This window comes from Dasypus novemcinctus, chromosome 29 (assembly GCF_030445035.2).
Source record: "Dasypus novemcinctus isolate mDasNov1 chromosome 29, mDasNov1.1.hap2, whole genome shotgun sequence".
Classification (NCBI taxonomy): Eukaryota; Metazoa; Chordata; class Mammalia; order Cingulata; family Dasypodidae; genus Dasypus; species Dasypus novemcinctus.
The window spans coordinates 28230555-28256519 of record NC_080701.1 but is presented as its reverse complement, the minus strand read 5'-3'; the positions used below and the strand labels follow the sequence as shown (position 1 = coordinate 28256519).

The window sequence follows — 25965 nt, the reverse complement described above, 5'->3', positions numbered from 1 at the left end:
TAGGTTTTCTTAAAGTATGGCGACCAAAAAAGTAGACTTCCCCCAAAAGAGATCACAGTTTATATCATGAGTAACACCACTCAGCCAAACAAGGCATGGAATGGAATTGCCAGCCATCCCATTTACACTGACTGTCCCAAGTTTGAGCATCTGTGCGAACATCCTTTGGAATTCCCGGAAGTCCCTTATTTGTAAGAAACACTACAAAGATGTCAGTGAAAGTGATCCCAGTATTTCTAAGACCTTCTTGCTGTCTGCTTTAAGTACCTGCCAAAAATCTGGGCTGCCTCCCTCCTCTGGCCTAAGACTAATTAAAAATAAGCAACAAGAAGAAATTACAAAGTACAAAGAAATTTGACCTAGACCAGGCAAGAAGTCACTCCTTTGCCTCTTTCCTCTGAACTCAAGTATTAACCAGCATCCAGATTACCCACCCTGGTTTCCCCTCTGATCCTGAGCCATTTTCTTTTCTCATACCTGAGCAACAACAGACCATTCATCTTTCGGGAGAGCACAGAAAGGGTTCTATCAGCAATCAGGCAACTACGTCCAAGTGGGAAATTCAATGACTTCTATTATATGCTTTGGATCAAAAATGATTGGCACTGGTGAGAAGGACCCATCGTAACTCCATCACCCGATTTCAGCCAGGTTAAATGAGCAGATCCCACTTTGTTCTCAATACCAATACCAAACAGCTAGCTTGCATAATTTTGAGAGAGCAATTTCTTACAAGGCTCTGTAATCACTTAATGCTCATAATGTGTTAGCTTTCTGAGAACAGTGTACACTCATCTTGGTGTTAAGTTCTTGATAATTACAATTTGTTAATTATCCTCCCCCCCCCCCCCAGAGAAGAAGCTATTTTTATGTTTGGTGGGTGCTTCAGGCTGGTAAAAGAGGAAACTGGCCAACGGGCTCCCACTCCAGGCCCCCTAATTTAAGTAGGGTGGTTAAAGAAGGAGTATCCTGCAGGGAGACATAGAGGAGGAGAAGCTGTGGAAGGACACGGCACATTCATCTAAGCAGGAAGAGGGCCGTACGCAATGGCATTAAGACATAAAAGAACATCCTGCTCAAATAACTGAGAGAGGGCCAGTGTGGCACAGAATAGCAGATGAATGGGCAAATGGAGAGACCAACAGGGAGGAGAGCACAGCAAAAAGTAAGTACAAGAGGGGCAGGGGACAAACGCACAACTGTGTGTAGGCCAAGGAAAGGAGGTAACATTATAATTAAAGTAGGATGGGAAGGCAATGAAGGATTTTAGACAATACACTGATTCATTGACATTTTAAAAAATTAATTCATACCAGCTGATCATATGGTTGCTACATGGAAAACAGATCGTAGTAAAACAAGAGGAAGTAGAAATACCAGCTAGAAGTCCAAGCAAGTGAATACAGAAGCTTGGAGAAAGGTGATGGCAATGGCAATGGCGACAGAAGCGGATGAATTTGAAATACAACTGTATTTTGTAGAGATAATCTATCTACCTAACTTCCTGACAAGTGGGATTTAAGGAATGAGAGAAAGGGAGAAAGCAAAGAAAATTATAATGGGCAGCATTTACTAATCACTCAGAGCCAGGCACTGTTCTCAGTGCAGTACAGGGAACCTATCATTTAGTGCTCCTGAGACTCCTATAAAATCAGTACCACTATCACCCCCATCTCACAGAGAAAGAGAGGCAACAAGAAGTTAAGTAATTTGCCCAGGATGATACACCTAGTAAACTGTAGTCTCTGGATTCAAATCCATGGAGTCTGAACCCAGAATCCATGGTACTGAGGGGAACTCCCAGGAATTCAGCTTAAGCAAATTGAGGCATTTACTGAGAAGGAGGACACTAGAGAAGGAATTATCAACAGCACAGATCTGGGCTTCCAGATGGCCTCCCAGCATCTCAATAAACAGAAAAAGGAATTTTTTTTAAAAAGAATCCATTAATATAGTGTTAGAAAACAAGAAAGGATAACTAACATCAATGAAGCAAAGGTTCTACAAAATTCCAGAAAGGTACGTTTTTGGCTGGACAGTCTCAGCTTAAAGCCTGAGCTGTTCCCGAAAGAAAGGTTCCTCTTGACCAAGGGATTCTTTTATTTTATTTATATATTTTTTAATGGTACATAAAAAATATAAGGTATTCCCATATGCCCCACTCCTTCCCTCTCCCACACTTTCCCACATTAAAAACATCCTTCATTAGCGTGGTACGTTTGTTACAATTGATGAACAATTTTTTTGTACAATTGATGAACAAAAGTAGCACTGCTACTAAACATGGACTGCAGTTCATAGTTTAGCTTTTGTCCTGCACAATTTTCTAAGTTATGACAAAAATATACAATGGCCTGAATCCGTCACTGCAATGTCATGCAGGACAAATCCAATGTCCTGAAAATGCCCCCATATTACACCTATTCTTCCCTCTCCCGTCCCTCAGAACCTCTGGTGGCCACTGCCTTTATATCAATGATACAAGTTCTTCCATTGCTAGAATAATAATATCTATAATAGAATAATAATAAGTCTACTTTAGTCTATGGTTCATTTTCCAATCCTGAGGATTTGGGGATGGTGATGCCCACTCTGCTTCTCATGGAGAGGGGGGCTTAGATCCCATGCAGCAGATAGATGGAGCTATCGCTGCAAGGAGGGCTTAACCTCAGGCCCATGTGGGTCCTTCAAAAGAATTCTGGAAGGCTATAATGTTGGAAGGGGAGGAAATCACCTTTATTTTCACTGACCCTAAGGTAAAATTACGCATTTCTTCAAATATTAATGTAGGCAACAAACCACAGTATTATTAGCTGTAACTGCAGTTTTATCACACTAGAAATCACAGTTATTTTCACGTCACGTGACAAGTACTGCAAATATCTTGAAATACTTATGCCTGCCACTACTTTGAAATGACAGTCGTTACTAGACCCACCGCTGAATCTTACTGTTATTTTAAAGAAAACCAAAGTATTACTGTATCACAAATAGGTTTAATATTTTGACAACCAATATTATTGGATTCTTTTGCAACCCTGTGTATATTCTCATATGCATTTAGAAAAAGCATTACCCTGACAAGAGGCCCACAGGGCTTTTCCAGGCTGTCAAAAGGGTTCATGGCACAAAATATGATTAAGAGACGCTTAATCGTTTTTCAAATTGCAGCTTGTGACCCATGAGTAACCTGTGTAATCAGTTTAGTGGGTCATGACCAAATTTTATAGACATAAGTTTAAACAAGCACATGTATATCTAACAGACTAAAACAGACAATACAGAATACATTACACATAATAAGATAGCATGGTTTTATAAAACTTCTAGGTCAGTTGTGTGTGTGACTGTGATACTGTAAAATGTATTTTACATTGTAGGTCATGATCAAAAGTATTTGAGGAACGCTGCTCTAGAATGGTTTCCAAACTTTAGCATGCATCAGAATCACCTGGAGGGCTGGTTAAAACACTGCTAGGGCTCTCCCCAACCGGACTCTCTTACCCCCAGACTTTTTTTTTTTCCTCTCTTTATTTTTTAGTGTTACACTCAAAAAATATGAGGTCCCCATATACCCTCCACCCCCTTCACCCCACTCCTCCCACATCAACAACCTCTTTTATCACCATGGCACATTCACTGCATTTGGTGAATACATTCTGGAGCACTGCTGCACCACATGGATAACGGTTTACATTGTAATTTACACTCTCCCCCAGTCCACCCAGTGGGCCATGGCAGGACATACATTGTCCAGCATCTGTCCCTGCAGTACCACCCAGGACATTTCCAAGTCCTGAAAATGCCAGACTTTCTGATTCTGTAAGTCTGGTGTGGTGCCTGCCCCAGTCTAGTGCTGTTAACCAAAAAAACGAGGGGAAACACAAAGCCATCCGGAAAGTCACTGCCTAGGGCCGAGGTGATCGCATCTGCCCAGGAGACAGTATGGGCATATCTTGGTCATAGGGAAGCCCCTGGTTCTGTTCCCAGAGACACTGTGCAGATCTCTCTTTTTTTTCCTAATATATTTTTTATTGAAGTATGTCATTCATACATGAACATACATAAACAATAAGCATATAGTAAAAGTTGTGAACTTACAAAATAAACATATATAACATCACACTGGGATCCCAAACATCAACCCACCACCAACTCCTTGCATTGCTGTGAAACTTTGTTACAAACTATGCAAGAGCATCGTCAAACTGTTACTACTACCTATAGTCCATATCTCACATTTGGTGTATTTTTCCCCCAACCCACCCTATTTTTTAAAACCGATCAATTTTATCAATACATATTAATAAAGTATAAAATTTATTAAAAACAAAACAGAAAGATGTTCAGATTCTCAAGTTCAATGAGTCTGTGTATTTCTGAGCCATCTCGCAGATACCTCATTAAGGGAGAATAACATAATTAGTTTCTTTGTGATAAAATTATGACACAATCACCAAAACATGCCCTATATTTAAAGATGCAAGCTGACCATTAACTGGATGGGATACATAAAATCTCAACCTTACATTGTATACGTCTTTCAAATTTTACAAAGATTTTCACCTACATTATCCAACGCATAATACATTACCGATTAAAATGACTAATTTTGGACACAGGAGAAAACGCTACTGGATCAAATGGTTCTCGTAATGGTCTAGCTACAGAAAAATCAAGAAGCCAAAGCAGGAAGCTTCAGGCAAATTTGAGTAGTAAAAGCAATTTTCATAGTTGATTTAGGAGGGGCAGAGATAGGGTTGAGAGCCCCTTTCTTTCCTTATTACGTCAATGTCAATGTGATGGTCAGAGGATCTGAGCACCTGCAAGGCACAGCTGAGTATTCCAGAGTGCTTTAGGCCAGAGACGCATAAAAGCTAAATTAAAGGCTATGAAAATAAAAGTTCACAACTCACTCAAAGATAACACTTGATCCCAACATCCCCGCTCCACACTTGATCCTGCTCAGTCTCATTTGCCACCACTACCCAGCAGAAGCCGGGCCCCGGGAAAGAGGGTACTGCACACGCCAACTCATAAGCAGGCAGGGACGAAAAGCTAGTGCCAATGCTGCAAAGAGCAATGGTTAAGAAGGCTGAGAGGTCTGACAGCAAAAGCCATGCTGTCGAGGATAACGGGTAACTTAAATCCCCGCTGATCCCTTTTAACAAGAAAAAGGGTGTGTTGGTGAGAAAGTGTCCCCCTGCTCCAGCAGGAAGAGGAGGGGTGTGGGTTTCAAAAGAAGAAAGATACACGGGAGGTTGGTAAAGGTGCTGAATCACCAATTCCAGCCATAAAGAGAGCAAAGAATAATACCCTAACCTAGTGGTTCTCCAACCGTGTGCGCCTCTGAACCCTAAGACGCAAAGGCGCGGCCTGGGCGTAGAGATGAGGCTGCCGGGCAGATCCACTGACCGCCCGGGAAGGGCTCTCGTTCCTCCAGCCCCCACCACACACTAGCTCCACTCCAGACTTTTCCATTCAGGTCCTGTGTCAGATTTATTGAAAGAGGGGGAAGAATGTAATGCATTAAAAAAAATTACACTTTGAAATATCACCAAATCACCATTGCATATTTCTGGGCAAGAGGGCCAATTGAATATACATATCTATGGTTATTCTCTTCCAAAACCCCACTAAAAGCACAGCAAAGAGATGAAAACGAGACAGAGGGAGAGAGCAAACCCACAATTAAGGGGAGAATAAAAGAAAAGACCAAATTTGTAAAGCAAATGGTCAAATGGTAACTGGCACGGGGCCCCCAGGAAACCCTGGAGAAAGCCAAGTCCCAGCGCCATTTACTCGAAGGCAAAAGAATGGAGACACCAGGGAAACTCTTGATGTGTGTGGGGGGCTGGTAGAGGGGCGGTGCTAAATTCAGAAGCATCGGTTTTAAAAAATGATCCCAGACCCCTACCTCCACTTCACTTCACGGGGCAACAGCTCTTCCCCATCCAGGCAAAATAATTGGAGTTTTATTCCCTGGAAACATATTTCGAAAGCACTTCAATGGCTTGGGGACACCAGGAACCACTGAGGATCAAGTGATTTTGTATACACTGGACATTGAGACACCAAGACTTCTGGCCCAACCCAGCTCCTGGGAAGCTGGCTCAAAAGACTTTACCCTGTATATACGGGATTTAGAGAATTTTCTCTGAGGAATGCAGCCAGCTTAAGAGGAAAGAACTCTTAGATAGTTCAGCCAGATGGCTACTAAATAAACGGCTCAACCAGGTCCTCCTACAGTGAAGCTTAGAATTCAGAACCTTATTGTTACCTCTAATCCTTTGACCATCATCCTTCATTTCAAAAGGATCCAGTTAAGAAGGGCATGTTGCATATGTTATGTTTCTTTCATCTTTCAGTCTGAAACAGCGCTTCAATCTTTCTTTACCATTCATGTTTACAACTTTTTTTTCAGTTGCAGGTCAGTTATTTTGCAGACTCTTCCTAAATTTGGTTTGTCTATTTGTTTCCTCATGATTAAATTCAGATTATGCATCTTTGGCAGGAATATCACAGAAGTAATGTTGTTCTCGTTGCGTCCTATCAAGTGGCAGACAATTTCGATCTGCCCCATTACTGATCATGTTACTGACTGAATAAGGTTGTACCTGCCAGCCTTCTCCACCATCACCTGAAACTTTTCCCCGATGTAATTTATTCCACCTATATATTTCCTTGTTATTGCAGTTCACTAAATGCAAATGCTAGTATCTTTATAAAAGGGAGGCTAAGGGAGATTTTAGACAGAAGCAGAGGGAAGCAGAGTTGGAAAAAGATGCTATGCCACTGGCTTTGAGATGGAGGAAGAGGCCATGAGCCAAGAAAGACAGGAAATGCAATCCTAGGTGCTGGAAGAGGCAAGAGAACTACTCCACAGAGCATCTGGAGCGAGTGTGGCCCGGCCAACATCTTGACTTTGGCCTTTTAGTCTTATTTTAGACTTCTGGCCTCCAAAACTTCTGTTGTTTTAAACCACCAAATTTATAAGTTGTTACAGCAGTCACTGGAAACTAGTATATATGTAAATACATATATACAAAAACCCACTTTTACATCTGTATTTCTACATCCGTCTATAAAAAGCATGAAGTCACATCCATATTTGTCCATAAGTTCACTTCTGCTGTTTTCAAATACAAATGAGTTGTGAATGAAATAATCGTAAGATTTAATATGTGTAACTTATTCCACCTATATTTTCCTTGTTATTGCAGGTCCCTGAAATAAATGTTGCTCTCTCACTATAATGAAAATAATTTCCATTGCTGAAAAACACCCCCTAAACACAAACTATCCATTCCTTCAGTTTATCCAGCTATCTAGTGAGAGATTCCAATTTTAGGATGTGTAGCACTTTTTTCCTGTTTAAAATGTACTGGAGATATGCCTACACATAGCAAGCAGGAAAAAAAAAATACTGTGGCTTGGAAAGGAGGAGATGGTCCACATAATTTACAATGGCCGTAAAACCACTCCCAAAGCCCCAGTCAGGCTAACCGGAGAGGTATTCCAGAAGCCGATGAAACCACCATTTAAAGTGGGACAGTAAGCTGCTCAAGAGTGGAGAGGCGAGCCAGGAAAAAAAAACCAGCATAACCCAACGGCGAAATCTTTCACTTCTAAAGATTAGAAGCAGCTTCAGAACCAAAGGGCCCATCAGGAAATGGACTGCAGTGCTGAGGCGAAGAAAGCCACAAAAAGCAAGACTCAGCCTGGCACCTAGTCGTCAGCCAGCCCTCCGGCAGCCTGCTTTTACTCCTGTGAGCGCCAGGGACAAGGGCTGAAGGCAGGGCCTTTCTAAAAGCCCCTGGGGTCCATCCGCAGTTTCCCGCCAGCTGCTCTCTCTCTTCACCCTGCCCATTTCCTGAAAGCACTCTCTCGTGGGGGTTCTGCTGGGCCTCCACGCATGCAATAAGGGGACAGAGCAAAACTGGGGTGGGGGTGGCCGCGGCGTCCACAGCTACAGTAACTTGATCGACCCAACGACGCGGATGTAAAGTCAGAGGAAAGGAGGTGAAAGCAAGCCTAAACGTCTCTCAACAGCCTTCATCTTGGATCCATTCTAGTACTTCTTTTGACCCAGTGGAAGATTATATTCCCCTCTAGGAACTAAGCCCGCCCTGGGCCGACCTCGGAATTCACAATACATTAGGGACTATTACACATGGTGACAGCTGCTTTGTTCTCCCCTGAAGAGTGAAGGAGATGACGCTCTCTCTCTGTCTATTCAGGGGGTTATGGCAGGATCCTCAATGTCCTGCAGGTGTGCCTGGGGTATATGGGAATCCCCTATATTTTTGATGTAGCATTTATGTAATCTAAAGCTTCTTTAAAATTAAAATAAAAACTTAAAAAGAAAAAAAAAGAGTGAAGTAGAAAGTTAGGGGCTAGGAAACAAGGATAACAAACGTTTATTTGCAATAAAGCCTACCATAAAATAAATGTAAGACAAAGGGATCAGGTTTTCCACACGTCTTTGTCACTATGACATCAAATAGCTAAAGGCTTAGAGAGCTTCAAAAAAAGGATTTAAAAAAACGTTACCCAAATATTATTAGTTCACAATATATCCTCCACTTTTCCCATCATTTCACAATTCATACTGGCAGCTGAATCTTCCACCTTTCCCATCATTTCACAATTCATATTGGCAGCTGAATGAAGTCTTTGACAACAAATGCATAGATTTAAGTCTGCATTTTGCCCTTTTTTTTTCCCCTACCTGCCACCTACCTTTTTCGCCTTCCTCGGGGTCTAGGGCCAGGTGTTCCTGATAATGTTTAAAATGCAAAATGAAACAAATAACATAGAATCTAAATTCTTAAAACAAACAGAAAGACATTTTTAAGCCTTTAAATATGTCTCCTCACTTGCTACATACACCAGGTTCTCAGTGAGCTTTCCACACCCAGATAACCCTTAAGAATTTAAGCTGGGTCTTAGAAGGAGCTTGGAAAATAGGCCCAGCACAATCAGAAGCCCAATGAGGAAGCCAGTCAGACTTTAATAGGTAACGTTCACAAGTGCTCCCCTATGGACTCTTGAAAAAAATGGAGGAGGGCTGGGTACCCAAAACTTATGGCAAAAACATACCAGGTAAAGCAGGGACTACTTGTTCACAGTAGGTGTTCAATAAATATTTTTGCTGAACCCCTATAAAATCAGCAAGGTCAAAAAAAAAAAAGAAAGTTTTGAGAACTTGGCAGAAATCCTACAAAACAAGCTGCATAAATGAAAACTAAGCATCAGCCTTTTTCACGTAAACCTACGCTTTGCAAAATACAAAAGTATCCTTAGTTATTTCAAAGATTTCACTCCTGAAACAAAATTAAATCCACTTTAAAATGTTAAAAACATGTCATTTGGCACTTTGGCAAGAAAAGAAAAATAGGTGCTAAATGTAAATCCGAGGTGGGAATTATGATATGCACAGTGTCTTCTCACCTTTCTTGGGTACAACTATATTTCCTTTAATTTGAAAGTTGCCTCTGGGTGGCAAGTATTTTATTTAAACATGTTATTTAAACATGTAATATCCAGTACTGAACCTTACAAATAAGACATGATAACGATTGTTCCTGATTAAGGTAAGAAAACCAGAAAAACTTCCTTCTCGCCCACAGAACTAGGTAAGTAATCAAAAGAACTAAACCAACATTTTCTTCAACTTACTCGGTATATGTTATTTACGCAACCTGCAAGTATGAAGAAGAACATATCTTTAGGCAAAGAGAAACAATATCTCATAAAACCTAAGTTGTAATTTAAGCTAAAATAGCACATGAACTATTAGGAATAATATAATCATTAGGTTAATTTCCATATGAAAAATATATGGTCCACCGAAATTTTACCAAAGCCAAATATTTCCAGGCACTGTACCCCTTTTGAAAAACACCAAATAATCATGAGTTTGGTGGCATAAAGAAAAAGAGGGGAGTCAGGTCACTCCCTCTGGGGTAGCATTTGGTCCTGTCAGCAGGACATAAATGTTGACTAGTCTATACCAACCATCTCACCCCTGGCTGTTAACAGATGCCCATTAAGAAAAAATGGGTATGAAATGAGATAAAAGGATCTATAAAATACACATCTCTAAAGTTAAGATAAGGGAACAACAAAGAGAACATAATGTTATAAAAATATAAATTTAACAGAGAATTCCAAATCTGTCCCCCAAAATAAAACTAATTATCCATGGTCTTGATGAAATCTTTTTAATTTGAAAAGGTAAATATATTATGTGGATATTTAATGCCCCTGTTAATAACTAGTAAAGTCATTTCTTCAAAATGCCCTGCCAAGGCAGGGTACATTAATTGCCCAATTTTCCACTGATAAAGTCTCAGCATTCCAACTTCAGGAAAGTCCTCGTGGGCTATCAGTAGGGAAAAAGACACTAGACAAACTGACAAAGGTACGTCAATCGTGATTTCAGATGGTCTCAGTTATTTAAATTTAAACGCCGTCAGGATATTCACACTACCCACAGTACTAAAAAGCTCTCATTACACATTTTGAGTTTTTATAAAGATACAAACTACTCGTTGGTGAGCCAAAATGAGTAAGCTTCACAGAAATGAACTGCTTACATAAGCAAGTTAAAAGTAAATAACTCTTTCAGGACTGCAAGGTCACAGTTGGTCAATTAACTCTTGGGAGACATCTAATTGGACACTGGTGCCCTGAGAGTTCATCGGCCTCCCCCACGGAAGGTCATCCAAGAATTGTCTTGTTCTTAGAAAGGTAACACCGTAGGGGCATTTCTGCAGGTCCACACAGATGACTTAGAACGGAATTACAAGAAAATAGATGGTCTACCAAAATGTTACCAAGGCTAAAGGATTTCAAGCGGGCACCCTGGGGTGCCTGCAGCTAAACTAGGTACTGCTCAAACTGCTCAGGCCCTGTGACTTGGGTTCCTGGGAGCGGACCTGGAGAAGCTGCATTTTGAACTCACTCTCTCAGCTGATTCTTAAAGGTGCTGAAGTTTGAAAACTACTATTCTGGAGTTCGATGGGGTATAAAACTGAGCCGTCAAAAAAGTACTTAGGGGGAAGCTGATTTGGCTCAATAGATAGAGCATTCGCCTACCACATGGGAGGTCTAGGGTTCAAACCCAGGGCCTCCTGACCCATGTGGTGAGCTGGCCCATGTGCAGTGCTGATGTGCGCAAGGAGTGCCGTGCCACGCAGGGGTGTCCCCCACGCAGGGGTGTCCTCCACGCAGGGGAGCTCCATGCACAAGGAGTGCGCCCCGCAAGGACAGCCGTCCCATGCAAAAAAAGTGCAGGCTGCCCAGGAGTGGCGCTGCACACACAGAGAGCTGATGCAGCAAGATGACGCAACAAAGAGAGACACAGATTCCGGTGCTGCTGACAAGAATATAAGCGAATATAAAAGAACACACAGAGAATGGACACAGAGAGCAGACAACGGGCGGGTGGGGGGAGGGCAGGGAAGGAGAAAGAAATATACATATTTTTTAAATCTTAAAAAAAAAGTAGTTAGGAACTGGACAGCAGACAGCAGTGGACAAATCTCATTGACATGCCACCTCCATCGTCCCCGCAGCACAAACCAAAATGATAAAATGTCTGGGAAAACGTAATGAGAAGTTATGATTTCTGGCATTGTGGGTATTTTACAACCGATGCTGAAGTTGGTAGTGGCTTTCATCAAGGGGTCTAATTTTGTGCTCTGAGTAAGAACAATGCTATTAGCCATGAGTTGCCTTTGGACCCAAGCAATGCAAGGAGGACAATGCCGGGGAAACGTCCTGGCTACAGAAGGTAAGCCATCTTCACAAACACCGATGCACAATCTAAAGAAGAATGAGTGCCTGCAACCACCTTTGTTCTTAAATACAGAACACTGGAAGATAAATGATTCACCAAAGGTGTGCTCACTTTTATAGTTTTAAAGAAGTTTTACACCCTACTCCCCACCCATGCAAACATACGCACACCCCGCGATCTTTGATCTCTAGAGCTTCTGAAGATTAGAGGTTTGTTCTTTACATCTTTTATTGGTACATAAAAATAATGTTGCAAACTGTGCTTCTAGGTTTCGTTCAAACAACACTCAGCACTTTACTAAGTAGTACTAGGGTTAAGAAGCTTGTTTGAGCTTGCTGGAAACTGACTTTCTGCGGGAAACTGAAAGCAGAATTCAAAATAATTAAGTTATAAATAAACTTTTCAGATTTGCATTTCAAAGTAAGAGACAGCCTGTACATATTATTGATATTTATAAAAATAAAAACTGGTTAACTGAGAGTGACAGCTTACATCAATTTATGAACAAAGTTTGTTGACATGAGTCTGACTACAAATCTCTAATTTTACTTTGGAGACCTGAGGGCAAATCACCTTCTTTACAACAGAAAATTAATGAAGAATATAAGGATATGGTATTATTAGGGTAACACCTCATGTACTTGGAGCACAATAATCCAACGAACACATTCAGAACTCAGAAAGTACAATTTTAAAAGGCTTCAGAGTAACCAAAATATGTACGTTTAAAAATCCATGCAATTATTCAGGAGAGCCCCATGGGATCTACATTCACTCTTACATATGGAAAATTTCAAGATTTTTGTTACTTTCTGCCTCTTACAGGACTCCAAACAGTTACAGAGCAGGGCTTATAGCGAGCAGATACCATCAAAAATCAAGAATAACAACCAGAAACCTGTACAAATGAAACGAGCTCTCAACAAAGAGCTCGCAGCCCTGGAAAACTCCCCTTCCCTACCCTCACCCCCCAGCTTTTGCAGCTGGTGTCTTAAAGTTGAAACCCTCAAAGTCATCCAAGAGGGCTGGAATCAACTTCTTCCAAGCTCCTGTTAGTGCTGATACTTTGACCTCCTCCCATGAATCACGAATGTTCTTAAAATGGCATCAAGAATGGTGAATCCTTTCCAGAAGGTTTTCAATTGACTTTGTCCAGATCTGACAGAAGAATCACTGTCTATAGTAGCTACAGCCTTATGAAAAATAAGACTTGAAAGTCCAAATTATTCCTTGTTCCTTGGGCTGCAGAATGGATGCTGTGTTAGCAGGCATGAGAACAACATTAGTCTCCTTGCACATCTCCATCAGAACTCTTGGGTGATGTGCATTGTCAACGAGCAGGAATATTTTGAAAGGAATCTTTTTTCTGAGCAGTAGATTTCAACAGTGGGCTGAAAATGTTTAGTAAACCACGTTGTCAACAGATGTGCTTCCATCTAGGTTTTGTTGTCCCCTTTATAAAGCATAGGCAGAGAAGATTTAGCATAATTATTGAGGGTCCTGAGGTGGGGGAGGGGGTACCTCCTAAAGTAATACCCCAATGAATTACTTGGTTAGTTTCTAGTCCGGTGGCTCCCAACCTTGAGTGTGCCTAAGAGTTTCTTAGACCTCACTCCCAATTATCCTGTTTTACCAGGTCTACAGTGGAGCTCAAAACTCTGTATTTTTGGCAAGCTCCACCATGATTCTAATACAGATGGCTCAGGGACCACACAATGAGAAATAATGCTGTGATCCAAGGGAATTGCAACATTAACCTTTCCGCACTTACCCCACGTTGAACGATGAACATTGCTGTGACAATTTTGGAAAGGACATCAGGCTAGGTTGGACAGATGCTACAAAGATAATAACTTGGGTTCTCAAGCTTGCAGCGAGGGATGGAGTAATGTACTGTATTCATCAGCTTTCACTAGATTATTCTGAAGCAGTAATAAATAACTTTTGCATTTTAGTGGCTTACAACAAAGGTTTATTTCTTCCTCGGGGTCTACTCCATTTTGCAAGTCTGTTCCATGTGTCTTCTTTATTATAGGATCCAGGCTGAAGGAGCAGACCCTATCTGAACATGTAACCTCACAGCAAAAGAAAAAGAGTCGGAGCCCAAACCACACAATACATCCATCACTTGAGTTCACATTACTAAAAGCTACAGCTGAGCTGCTGCATTAACCAATCTTGAAGCCCAAATCACTGGCCTTCTTTTCAGAGACACCAATAAATGCCCTCTGCACATAAGTCATTTTGAGTATTCTTATTACTGTCATCCCAGGGCATCCAAACTGATGCCCCCTGATTGAGAAGCACTGCTCTGTGGTCCTTTTACTTCTTCTTAGAACTGTAAACTTTCTCTTCACTTTTCTGCACCCCCATCGCTCATCTATGTACACCACCATGCTTCTTGGTCCCTCAATGCTTTGTAAATAAACTTCCCTACATCTTCAATCCCATTACAATCCCTTCACCCCCAGCTGAAGATTCTTCCAAATCCTCATATCACAGACATTCTCCAAATAACATCATTCCCCAAGTTCACCATTATCCTTGACTGACCATTTCTTTTTTATCCTTTATATAAAGACTCTTCTCTGAGGTTCATCCCAGCTACTTAAACCTCTGCACGCCCTTCCCACCCCTCCCACCATCATCTTACATAGCCATAATTTTGTCACCTGTTGAGAGTCGTTGGTTCTAATACAACTACCACCATTTCCAGTGACTTCAGAGTTCACATGGGGACTCAACTCACAAGCCCCTCAGATCCTTGAGCTTTTTGTCTCCAGTGGTCTTTTCCTCTACTGCGGTTCATTGCCCAGTCCCATGTCTCAACATCCCAGGCTCTTACTTATGCTTCTATCCCTGGGCTCTCTTGCTCCCTTATTCCCAGTATAGCACTTGGGCCTCATCAAGACTTTCATAGCCTTGAACTCTCCTTTTTCTGAAAGTCCTATCATACTACCTCTTTAGTCTCCTGCATTGGACTTTTCTCCAGCCTTTACTTTATTGTAATGCTGTTGCTCCTATGGTTGATCTTTTTCTCTTCTCACTTTATAAACATTTCCAGGTTATCTTACCCAAACCCATGGCTCCCATTATAACCCATATACTGATGACTACCCAAATTGTTACTTTCTGCCCAAGTCAGTTCATCTTATATATTTAACTGCTTACCATATGTCCCCACAGATACTTTTAAACTCACCTTTTTCTAAAATGAAATTCACCTTTCCCCCAAAAGCAGGTTTCCCTTCTCTATTTCTTAACCTAGCAAATAGTGCTAACATGGACACAGTCACCTAAATCAAAGCCTGGAAGCCATTCTAAACACCTTTCCCCCCTCACTTCCACTTCCAGCTGATCTTCTAAGTTGCATCAAGTCTATCTCTATCCTATCTAAAATGTAGTCCCTTAATCCAGGAACAATATCTTATGCCTCTTTGTGTCGTCCTTACCTTGCATCGCTCCTCAACACATTACAAAAGCTCAATAAACTGTCACAGTGATTATTACACCCTCTCCTATCCATCCCCGCAGCTCTTGCCAGCTCATAACCTCATCGTGTCTCATCTAACCGACACACTGCAATAATCTTCTAACTTGTCTTCTTTTTACCAATGTTGTCCTGAACTGGAGCATAAAGCTGACTCAGTCATTTCTTCCTTAAAAACTTCCAATGGCTTCCCACTTCCTATGGGACAAGGCACCCAAATCATCAACACAAAATGCAACAGCCTCTGACCCCTACTCATCTGAGCCCTCATGGTCCACCTCTATCCCTCCATCCATGCCAACTTTTTTCAGATTCCCAAATTCTCTCTGCTCTCTCTTGCCTCAGTGCTTTTGAATATATTCCTTCCTTTGCCTAGAATGACTTTCCTCAGTTACTCAGCCTTCTCGTTTTCAAGCTCATTCTCTATGAAGGCCTCACTGACCATAAACCCCAAGTGATTAATTTTCACTTTTCTGCTTCCATTTGAGCTTAAACTTGACCATCAGATCCTGCCTTTACCACTTATTAGTTATACCCTCCGTGCTTCATTTTCCTCATCTGGAAGTAGTAATAGTCTGATTCCATAAGGTGGTTTTAAGGATAAAGGTAGATAACACATATAAAGTACTTAGTACAGTCTGGAATATTATTTGTCCAATAAATGTTCGTTGCTGTTATTATTATCATTTGTATTTCTATATTATTTGTAGTCTATATTATTTGATTTACATTTATTTCTTACTTATTCAACTACAAACCATTGGAGGGCAGGAACCATGTACTTTTTTAAAGATAACATTGAAAAATAAGTTAATGTTTATTCAATCATCTATTGTTGGTTTATTTTTATTTCAGCAATACAGCAGATACATATATAACTTGGCTTTTTTGACTATATAATAGGCTACTATATGACTGCAAAACAATTTATTACTTTATCAATTTTTTACTATTATAAATCATGTTTCCAGGCTCATCTTCCTACACTTCTTGTTAAATTATTTTCTAAATATTAATTCAGGAAAACCTCCAAAAAGAGGAATTTGGGTGTCAAAGGAAATGCACATTTAAGACTCTTGGTGCCTATTGCCAAGATGTCCTCTAGAGAGCTGGTACCACATGGGCAGGAACTTTGTTTTGAATCATTTCTGAATCTCTATTCCAATCACAGATCTTAGCCCATTCTAGACATCTAATAAACTGGTGGTAGAAGGAAAGTAGGAAGGTGGAAGAAAAGGAAATTTCTGAGCAAATGGTATCATTTGAGGAAGGACATTCCACTGGGGAATCACAGAGCACATTCGGAAAATGCCAGCTAGGCTAGTTCAGCTGTAGGACATGGAAAGAGACTGAAAAGAGTTAGTAGACCAGTGCTTCTCACAGTGCTAGGCATACAAAACAGTTCAGGATTTTGTGAAAATTGTTAAAGTGCTGATTCTGATTCAATAGGTGCCAGCACCTGAGGTTCTACATTTCTGACAAGCTCCCAGGTGATACTAACACTACTGATCCATGGATCATACTTCAAAAGGTAAGGAAGTAGATGATTACAATGAAGAGGCAGATTAGCACTAAAAGGTTTCAAATGCCAGGCTAAAGAGTTTGGGCTTTTTATTTATTTGGTAGACATTTTAAGGGAGGGAGGTATATTGGAGGTTTCTGAGCAAAGGAGACCTAATGATGTAACAAATCAGGTAAGAAAAATTTTTGTGCCTCATGACCAAAAGAGTCTTTCTTTTTTTTATTCCCCCCCTTGCCCCATTGTCTGCTCTGTGTCCATTCGCTGTGTGTTCTTCTGTGCCTGCTTGCATTCTTGTCAACAGCACCAGGAATCTGTCTCTTTTTGTTGCATCACCTTGTCGCATCAGCTCTCCGTGTGTGCTGCGCCACTCCTGGGCAGGCTGTGCTTTGTCCCCGCAGGGCGGCTCCCCTTGCAGGGTGCACTCCTTGCGTGTGGGGCTCCCCTACACGGGGGGCACAGCACCTCTTGCGCACATCAACACTGTGCATGGGCCAGCTCACCACACAGGTCAGGAGGCCCTGGGTTTGAACCCTGGACCTCCCATATGGTAAGTGATGCTCTATTAGTTGAGCCAAATCTGCTTCCCCCGAGTCTTTCTTAGAAGATCATTTATTTTGTTTTGTCACTTAAATATTTTCTCAGATTTGCTTAATAACTTACACAAACTTGAAGCTCTTTTGGCAAAGTATCCGTGTCTTACACAGATCCCTTGCTAGGACTAAAAATTATTTTTAAAAATGGGAGAGACAATTAAGAGAGAAAAACAAAAGAATTTAGGATTTTTCTCTTCCCTACCCACCTCCCTCCTGTCCTCTCTGGTCCATTCAGTTGAGACCATTCCCCAAAGCTCCCAGTTGCTGCTTTATCACTGTTTCTAGGGGCAATTCCAAGAGTCTGCTTGGAGGTCCTGTTTATAAAAATGACAGGAAGAGCCAAATGCTACATCTCCCTCATGATTCCTCCCCCATAACTAAACCTCAATTATTTCAAGGTCAGTAAAGATGGTGCTCATTCTTGGAGCACAGATCACCTCAACACACCTAGGCTTAAGAACAAAAAAGATGTGTTAGCACACACAATGTGAGAAATGAATCCAACTCAGGAAAACACAGACAAAGGTAACAATCTAGACGGAGTCCAAAGCTAATTCCATGCCCTCACATCAACCTCTGTCATCTCCATTCATCATTAGCATTGGAAGGCTAACACATACAAAAACCAGCATTTGCTGAATTTCTTTCAACTATTCAATCACACCCCGGAGAGGAAGGGATGTCAAAAAGAGATCAGAATAAGTTAGCAGGCCTAATGCAATACATGATGAACTCAATACCTGATCTCTGGGCATTTTGCCCACATCCTCTCACCACCCCACCCCACCCCTCCATCATACTTTAGAACAAAGCAGTTCCCAAGGCTCTTACGAGGCTCTCTAGCAGGAAATCACTGCTTGCCAAAGCTTATGAGATCACCAAGATAATAACGAATGCACCTGTTCATGGGGTTAAATGTGGGGGTAGCTAGCAGAACCAAGAAACTACGTGTCCTATACTGTGGTCAAGTCGTCTTAGGCCTGATGCTTCAGAAGTTTGCCGTGGCATACTCACATACTATTGGAAAATAAATGTGGCTATTTATATCAAAATTGGAAATGTATATACCCTTTTATCCAGCAACTTTTATGGAGGAATTCATTTCACAGAAAACCATATGCTAAAGAGGAAGGTACAATGATGCTTGCTTCAACAAAATACTACAAACAACTTATATGTCCATCAATTGGAGTGTGACCATCTAAAATGGAATAAAACAAAATATAATACAGCTCTAAAGAAAAGACTAAGAAAGGCTTTACATGCTTCACAAGGACTGGAAAATAAAGTGAAAATCATTAGGTGCAGAACAACATATAACATCTGTTACCATTTACAGAAAAAAGGAGAAGGTTTATGTTCATGTGTATGTGTGTGTGTATATTTTGCGAACACACACAGACTACCTCTGCTAACAAAGATTGCCTCAGAACTGTGTTCCCGAGGCTGGAGGAAGGCTTTCATTTTACAGCTCGCACTCTTCTGTTTATTTTGTTCATTCGTTTGTTTAGCGATCACACACACATGTATTACTATTTCCAGGTTTTCGTATTTTTCATTTTCTTGTTTAGATTTCCCAGAGCATGGATTCCTTCTGAGAACTCAAGGAGTTAGAGAAAACATTTACGCAATCTCCGTGAAGGAAAAATTCAGGTCAATCTCATCACACTAAATGGAAAAATCCTGAACAAGATATTAGCAAAGCAAATTCTACAGTATGTAAGAAAGATAATCCATCATGACCAAGTTGGCTATATCCCAAAACTGCAAAGCTGTTTTAAGTTTAGAACTCAATATAATTCACCACATTGACAGATGAAAGTGGAAAACCCATATAATTATCAGAATACTTGCAAAAATATGTGATAACGTTTTACATCCATTATTAAAAAGAAGAAGCCCTTAGCAAACTAGATAAGCACCGTAATCTAGAAAAGGCATGACAAAAATATCCATAGGAAACATCATACTTGGTGAAATTCTGCATATGTTTTCTATGTGTCCCGTAAGCAAAGAGAATACAAAGGTGTTCAGGGGTGGTTCTTAACCCCTTTAAAAATATCCTGCATGTGATTTCAGGGTATTTCATGCACATCTTCCTTGTGAAGGCAGGAGTTGCATGAATCCCAACTGAAGAAGCCCTGAAGTAAAAGTTTTTTTTAAAAATGTGCAAAAGCAGGAATCCATTGTAAATCATCATTAGACTCATAGTAGTAGAATATCACTTTATGCACTTAAGTGTTCAAAATACTTGAAAGCGTCCTCAGTCTATTCAACAGTCCACGCTGTGGCCCTCCACAATCTGGCTTCAATCTCTTCTTCCACCCTGCATGCATCATTGCTGCCTCCACTAACCCGTCACGCAGCCACTCAGGGTTTCCAGAAGCACAGTGCGCAGTCCCACCTCAAGGCACTGGTTGAGCCCGTTGACTCAGCCAGCCTTGCCCTTCCGCCCTCCTCTCCCACCTCACAGCCAAGTAACAGAAGTGAGAATCAAAATGGCACCATTAGCAGCGCCAGAGCTGAACAGAGAAAATGGCTAACTATCTGTGGACAAGAATGCAACAGGGGAAACGGACTTTGGCCCAGTGGTTAGGGCGTCCGTCTACCACATGGGAGGCCCCCGGTTCAAACCCCGGGCCTCCTCGACCCGTGTGGAGCTGGCCCATGCGCAGTGCTGATGCGCGCAAGGAGTGCCTGCCACGCAGGGGTGTCCCCTGCGTAGGGGAGCCCCACGTGCAAGGAGTGCACCCATAAGGAGAACCGCCCAGCACGAAAGAAAGTGCAGCCTGCCCAGGAATGGCACCACCCACACTTCCCGTGCTGCTGACGACAACAGAAGCGGAAAAAGAAACAAGACGCAGCAAAAAGACACAGAAAATAGACAACCGGGGGAGGGAAGGGGAATTAAATAAATAAAAAATAAATCTTTAAAAAAAAAGAATGCAACAGACTTCCCCAGTCGGCCAGTCGGACCACCACAAGCCTCCGCCGCAGGAGGAGCACAGCAGAAAAGGCTGCGAATCTGATCAGAAGCTGAGTGAGGCTCTCAGCTCCTTTTCCCAAATTCACCAAGCAGAGAAGGCACTCCTCTTCCAGTGAAAGCTCTACTTCTGAAAACAGGAGGCCAGGAAAACCAAGCTCCCTCACCAACGTTCAACTCTTTTTTTTCAAGGCATAGTAGAAGTCCCACACCCTCGAGCCAACCACCATCTCATCCCAGACAACATTCAACGTATTATCCTTTTCTCCAAATTTCTATATAGCACTTAATACCTGATGCGACTCTTTAGATTCAACATTCACAATAATATCCCTCGTCCTGATGATTCACCTCCCTACCAGCAAGTCCCCTGATCCTGACACTATACTTTCTCTCTCTTTGAATTCTCATCCCTTGGGTACATGCCCTGAACATGCATGACATTCAACTATGTAGTGACTATGAAAAAATACACATGTCTGAACATGGGCTGTGTTCTTTGATAGGTAAGATGGTAATTAAGCTTACTTCAGGGGAAAATGTGAGCAGAGGGGTGTTTTCTGAAGACTAATAATCAGCAACATGTCTGATTAGAACACAAGATACAAGGAAGCAAGAGACAAGATAAAAGAGAAGCAAGATGGGAAGCAGACTTGGCCCAGTGGTTAGGGCGTCTGCCTACCACATGGGAGGCCCACGGTTCAAACCCCAGGCCTCCTTGACCCGTGTGGAGCTGGCCCACGTGCAGTGCTGATGTACACAAGGAGTGCCCTGCCATGCAGGGGTGCCCCCCTCGTAGGGGAACCCCATGCGCAAGGAGTACACCCCATAAGGAGAGCCTCCCAGCGCGAAAGAAAGTGCAGCCTGCCCAGGAATGGTGCCGCACACATGGAGAGCTGACACAACAAGATGACGCAACAAAAAGAAACACAGATTCCTGTGCTGCTGACAACAACAGAAGCGGACAAAGAAGAACACGCAGTGAATAGACACAGAGAACAGAGAACTGGGGTGGGATGGGAGGGGGAGAAATAAATATTTTTTAAAAAAAGAGAAGCAAGAGAGAGAACACTACAGTTTTTTAGATGTGGTTCTTTGAAGAGGGTTCTTTGAATGTGAAATTAATAAAGCAGAAATTATAACAGAAAGCTGTCCAACCAAGAACATTAACAAATCTGTGAACACAAATTAGAAAACATATAAATAGACTAAAGGTCACACCAGCTGACATTAAACTGCTGCTTCATGACACTGCTCACATGACAAGGCTGTTCAAAATGAGATATAATAGGTTATTTTGTATATTCCTTCCATCTACAATCAACAGATCCCAATTAGATCCTTATTAGAGTCCCATGACTAGCTGAAAAGAATAATGAAGGTGATTTAGAGAGCTGAAAATGAGCCTTCTGGATGGAGGAAAACAAATTAGGACAAATATAAAAATATTTTTTAAGGGCTAATCTCACTCTTGAAGACTAGAGGTTAAAGAGAAATAGGAACTAGACATTTGACAACTCCGCTGAAAAAAGGAGAAATTCAACAGCAGATAAATTTTATCTAAATATGAAGGAGAAATCCCCTAAACAAAGGATTATTGATGAAGCAGTGGTAAAAATGATGCTTTTAAAATTAGTCAACTCAATTACTATCTAAGAATCCACACAGTGCCAATACCAAAAGGCACCACCAGTACAGAACATAAAGAATGTTACAATTTAAGCTACCTGAAGAAAAAGAAAGACAAACACAGCAATCAAAAAAGCCCCCAAATTTAAATATATTCAGAAATTATTTGTAGATAAAAATATGATTTCAGAACAAGCCTCCAGAAAGATCTTTAAAATTGCCATAAAGGTATTTCATTTGTCCAGGCCAAATACCATGATAGACCAGATAGCTACCTAATATAAGTATTTCTAAGTCCTAATCAGCAATGTGGGTGATCTGCTCTACTGCCCTGCCCTCACTCTCTCATGCCATCACAAAAAGAGAACTGGTTTTCCTACTGACATCATGTAAAATCTGTGACACTGTCTTTCATTCTGCAAAAATTTTATATTAGCTTCAAAATGAAGATAGGTCAACTGTGATTCTTAAAACTTTGTTGTGCCTATCAGAAATTCCCTAAAAAAAATTCTTCAACATTAAGAAACTTGGAAATCTTTGCTTTAATGTTGGGAATATATGACAATACAGACACAGAACAAAGGGGAATATTTGGGGGGGGGGGGTAGCAAACTAAAACATCTTCAACAAGATTTTTTTAACAAGGTAAAAACATCAGTCTCAGGTTGAGAAGAGACCTTGGAGTTATTTCAGTTTGACCACCATAGCACTCTGCCCACTGGTCTGACCACTGAAGAACTTATGAGGCCTAGACAGCACTTACCAGTTAAAATAATAATACTAATGTGATGCAAGGTTACATGCGATGAGCCAAGCACTATGTTAAGAACTTTATATATTGTCTTATGTATCCTAACAACCACTGATGAACCATGTTCTATGCTCACTCCCAGTTCATGTAAAAGGGATACAAAGGTTAAAAGTCATGTCAGGTAAATGAAGGAGCCAAGATTTGCCAAGTCCTTGGAAGAGCTCTGCTTAGACACCCAAATATATAGTGATGCACTACAAACCAGAGAACTTGACCCCTTTCATTTCTGATCCTGAAACTAAAAAGTTCCTTTAAAACTGTCTTTGTGTATATTCCAGGGACTTTAAGACTTCTGTAGGCTATGGATCCAAGGTTTATGAACCTTAGCTTTTTTTCCTTTATATAAACCTCACTAAGCAGAAAAACACATCAATAAGACAAATGCAATACGTCTTTTACAAAATCACTCAGAGGAATAAGTAGAGACCATGAAAACATTTAAAAATAGGAACCACTTTTGAGTTTTTTACATGCATTTTGCCCAGAAATTTCTATTTTCTTTCCACAACAACATAGCTAGAAGAATAAAAGAAATGTGGGTGTGGGTGTGGGGGGGGGCGGTATTAGTCAGCCAAAGGGTGCTGATGCAAAGTACCAGAAATCTGTTGGCTTTTATAAAGGGTATTTATTTGGGGTTGAAGCTTACAGTTAAAAGGCCCTGAAGAGTCCAACTCAGTTACTCTCTTCACCAAACTCTGTTGTCACATGCTGAAGCAAGATGGCGGCTGACATCTGCGAGGGTTCAGCCTCCCTCTTCCCTCTACAGGCTCCATGGGTCCAGCTTCTTCTGATCTCAGCTGTAGGCTGGTGTAGGGCTAGTCTCTCTTCCCAGGGCTTGTTTCTTTCCAGGCTCACCTGCTCTTTCAAGGTCAGCTGTGAACTATCAGGCCAATTGCTTGTCTCTCTTCCTGGGGCCTCTGCCTTGTCTATGGAGCTGTCTCTCTTCCTTTGTGTATCTACTTCAGTTTTCTCCTTGAGTGTCCATTTATATAGTCTACCGAGGGGAAAGGGACTCAACCCTGAAAGTCCTAAAGATGTGGTCAAATCAAAGTCCTCATCTTAACGTAATCAAGAAAATGTCAAACCTTTGAATTTAATACAGTCAAAGCGTATCACTCCCAGAGGAACAGATCAGTTTCCAAACATAATCAGTATCTCTTTTCGGAATTCATAAATAATATCAAACTGCCACAGGGGGATGTGTATAAAATATTCAGGAGCAATGTTTCAGGTGTAAATAATTTATTACTACTACTTGTATTATTCAGCCAAAGGGGTTCTGATGCAAAATTACCAGAAATCTGTTGGTTTTTATAAAAGGTATTTATTTGGGGTAGGAGTTTACATTTACCAGGTCATAAAGCGTAAGGTATTTCCCTCACCAAAGTCTGTTGCCACGTGTTGGAGCAAGATGGCTGCCGATGTCTGCAACAGTCCAGGCTTTCTCTTCCTCTTAAGGAACCATGATCCCAGCTTCTTCCAATATCAGCTGTAGGCTGGAACAAGTGTCTCATCTCTCTCCCAGAGCTCATTTCTCTCTTGGCTCAGCTGCTCTGCTCTCTCCATAAAGCCAGGTGGAAACTATACAGCAAATGGCTCACCCCCCCCCCCCCCCCCCCCCCCCCCCCCGCGCCTCTGCCATGTCTAATGGAGCCTTCACTCCTTCCTCGTGTATCTGCTTCTCTGTGTATTTATTTCCCAGGGCTCCAGCATTAAAACTTCAACCTCCTTTCTCTGCAATACAGTTTCTCTGTGAGTCCCCAACCACCATTCTCTGCAATACAGTTTCTCTGTGAGTCCCCAACCACCAAGGGGGCAGGGACTCAACATCCTATTGATGTGGCCCAATGAAAGCCTTAATCATTATTTAATCAAGTAAAAGTGAAGTCTCTGAATCCAATATAATCTAATATGCCCAGAGGAACAGGTCAGTATACAAACTTAATCCAGTATCTATTTTTGGAATTCATAAACAATATCAAACTGCTACAATACTCCAAATAGCAATGTTTGAAGGGTTTTCTTATAGTTAAAATATAAAGGCCACCTTATTGTAAAATAAAGCAAATATGTAAAATGTAACTGGACAGAATATGAGGTGTGAAGTTGACCTCTTCAGATGACTCCATTCAGCCAAAGTCTTCCACATCTGCGCTGCTTTCTCCTCCTCTGTGAACGACAGTGCCTGCTTCAAGTAATTCAGCCCCCATAAGTAACCTTCTTCATGTTCAAAGGAAAGGAAAGTTATGAAAAATGCAGAATTCATACATTCCAGCACTTTCCACAAAAACAATCATACCTCATTAAGGAGACAGCACAGATATTTATAACTTCTACCTATATTCACAGGCAAAATAACTCAAAGATCAAGTTAAAAAACTACTCTTCTCTCATTCTAATACTCTTGTATGCTGTACAAAAGTAATGCCATACCCCTTGAAACCTGGAGTATTTATTTTCAATTTTTTAGGAGGTACCAGAGATTGAACCCGGGACCTTATACATGGGAAGCAGGCGCTCAAACCACTGAACTACACCCACTGCCCTGGAGCATTTATTTTTCACTTCCAGGATTAGGTGGGCTCCAAAGAGCAGCTCCTTGAGGTGTTACCTAACCAGCAACCAACTTGCTCTTAACTTCTCTATGACTAGGCCCTTCTTGATCTCCAAAGCTGTTGGAGTGTCCTGAGAGGCCCTGAACTAGCTGTTTTCTCCCCAAGAGAGGCACAAAGGACTCCTATGTCCACAAATACTCTCAACTCACTCAGAGCCAGTGGTCTCACAGTGAAAAATTTCTTCCATTTAAATTCAAGCCAATCTTTTTCCATGTGAATATTTTAAAACTCAAAGAAAATAAAACATAAAGTGGCACAAATTTCTTCACAAGGATATACCTCTGGAACTATCATATTTAGAGTTGCTTTTAGGTCAGGCTTTTTCTTTTACAACCCTAAAATGTTTGAAGTAGTCCACTGAAGCCCAATTTGCATGGGCAACTTATTCTTCCTTGAAGCTCAGCTCATGAAAAGGTTCATTCATGTTAAAAGCTATTTTTAAAAATAGGCCTAACTCATTGCTCTGAATATGCTAACAATTACATATTATTCTTCAGCGGAATTAAAGAAGTTTAA

General features: G+C 41.2%; 1 protein-coding gene across 2 annotated transcripts in view; it reads right to left on the bottom strand.

Annotated features, from left to right (window-relative positions):
- The window catches only part of PSD3 (pleckstrin and Sec7 domain containing 3), a 483258-nt gene that overhangs the window by 339338 nt on the left and 117955 nt on the right, over positions 1-25965 (bottom strand). The gene's annotated exons all lie outside the window — the stretch shown is intronic.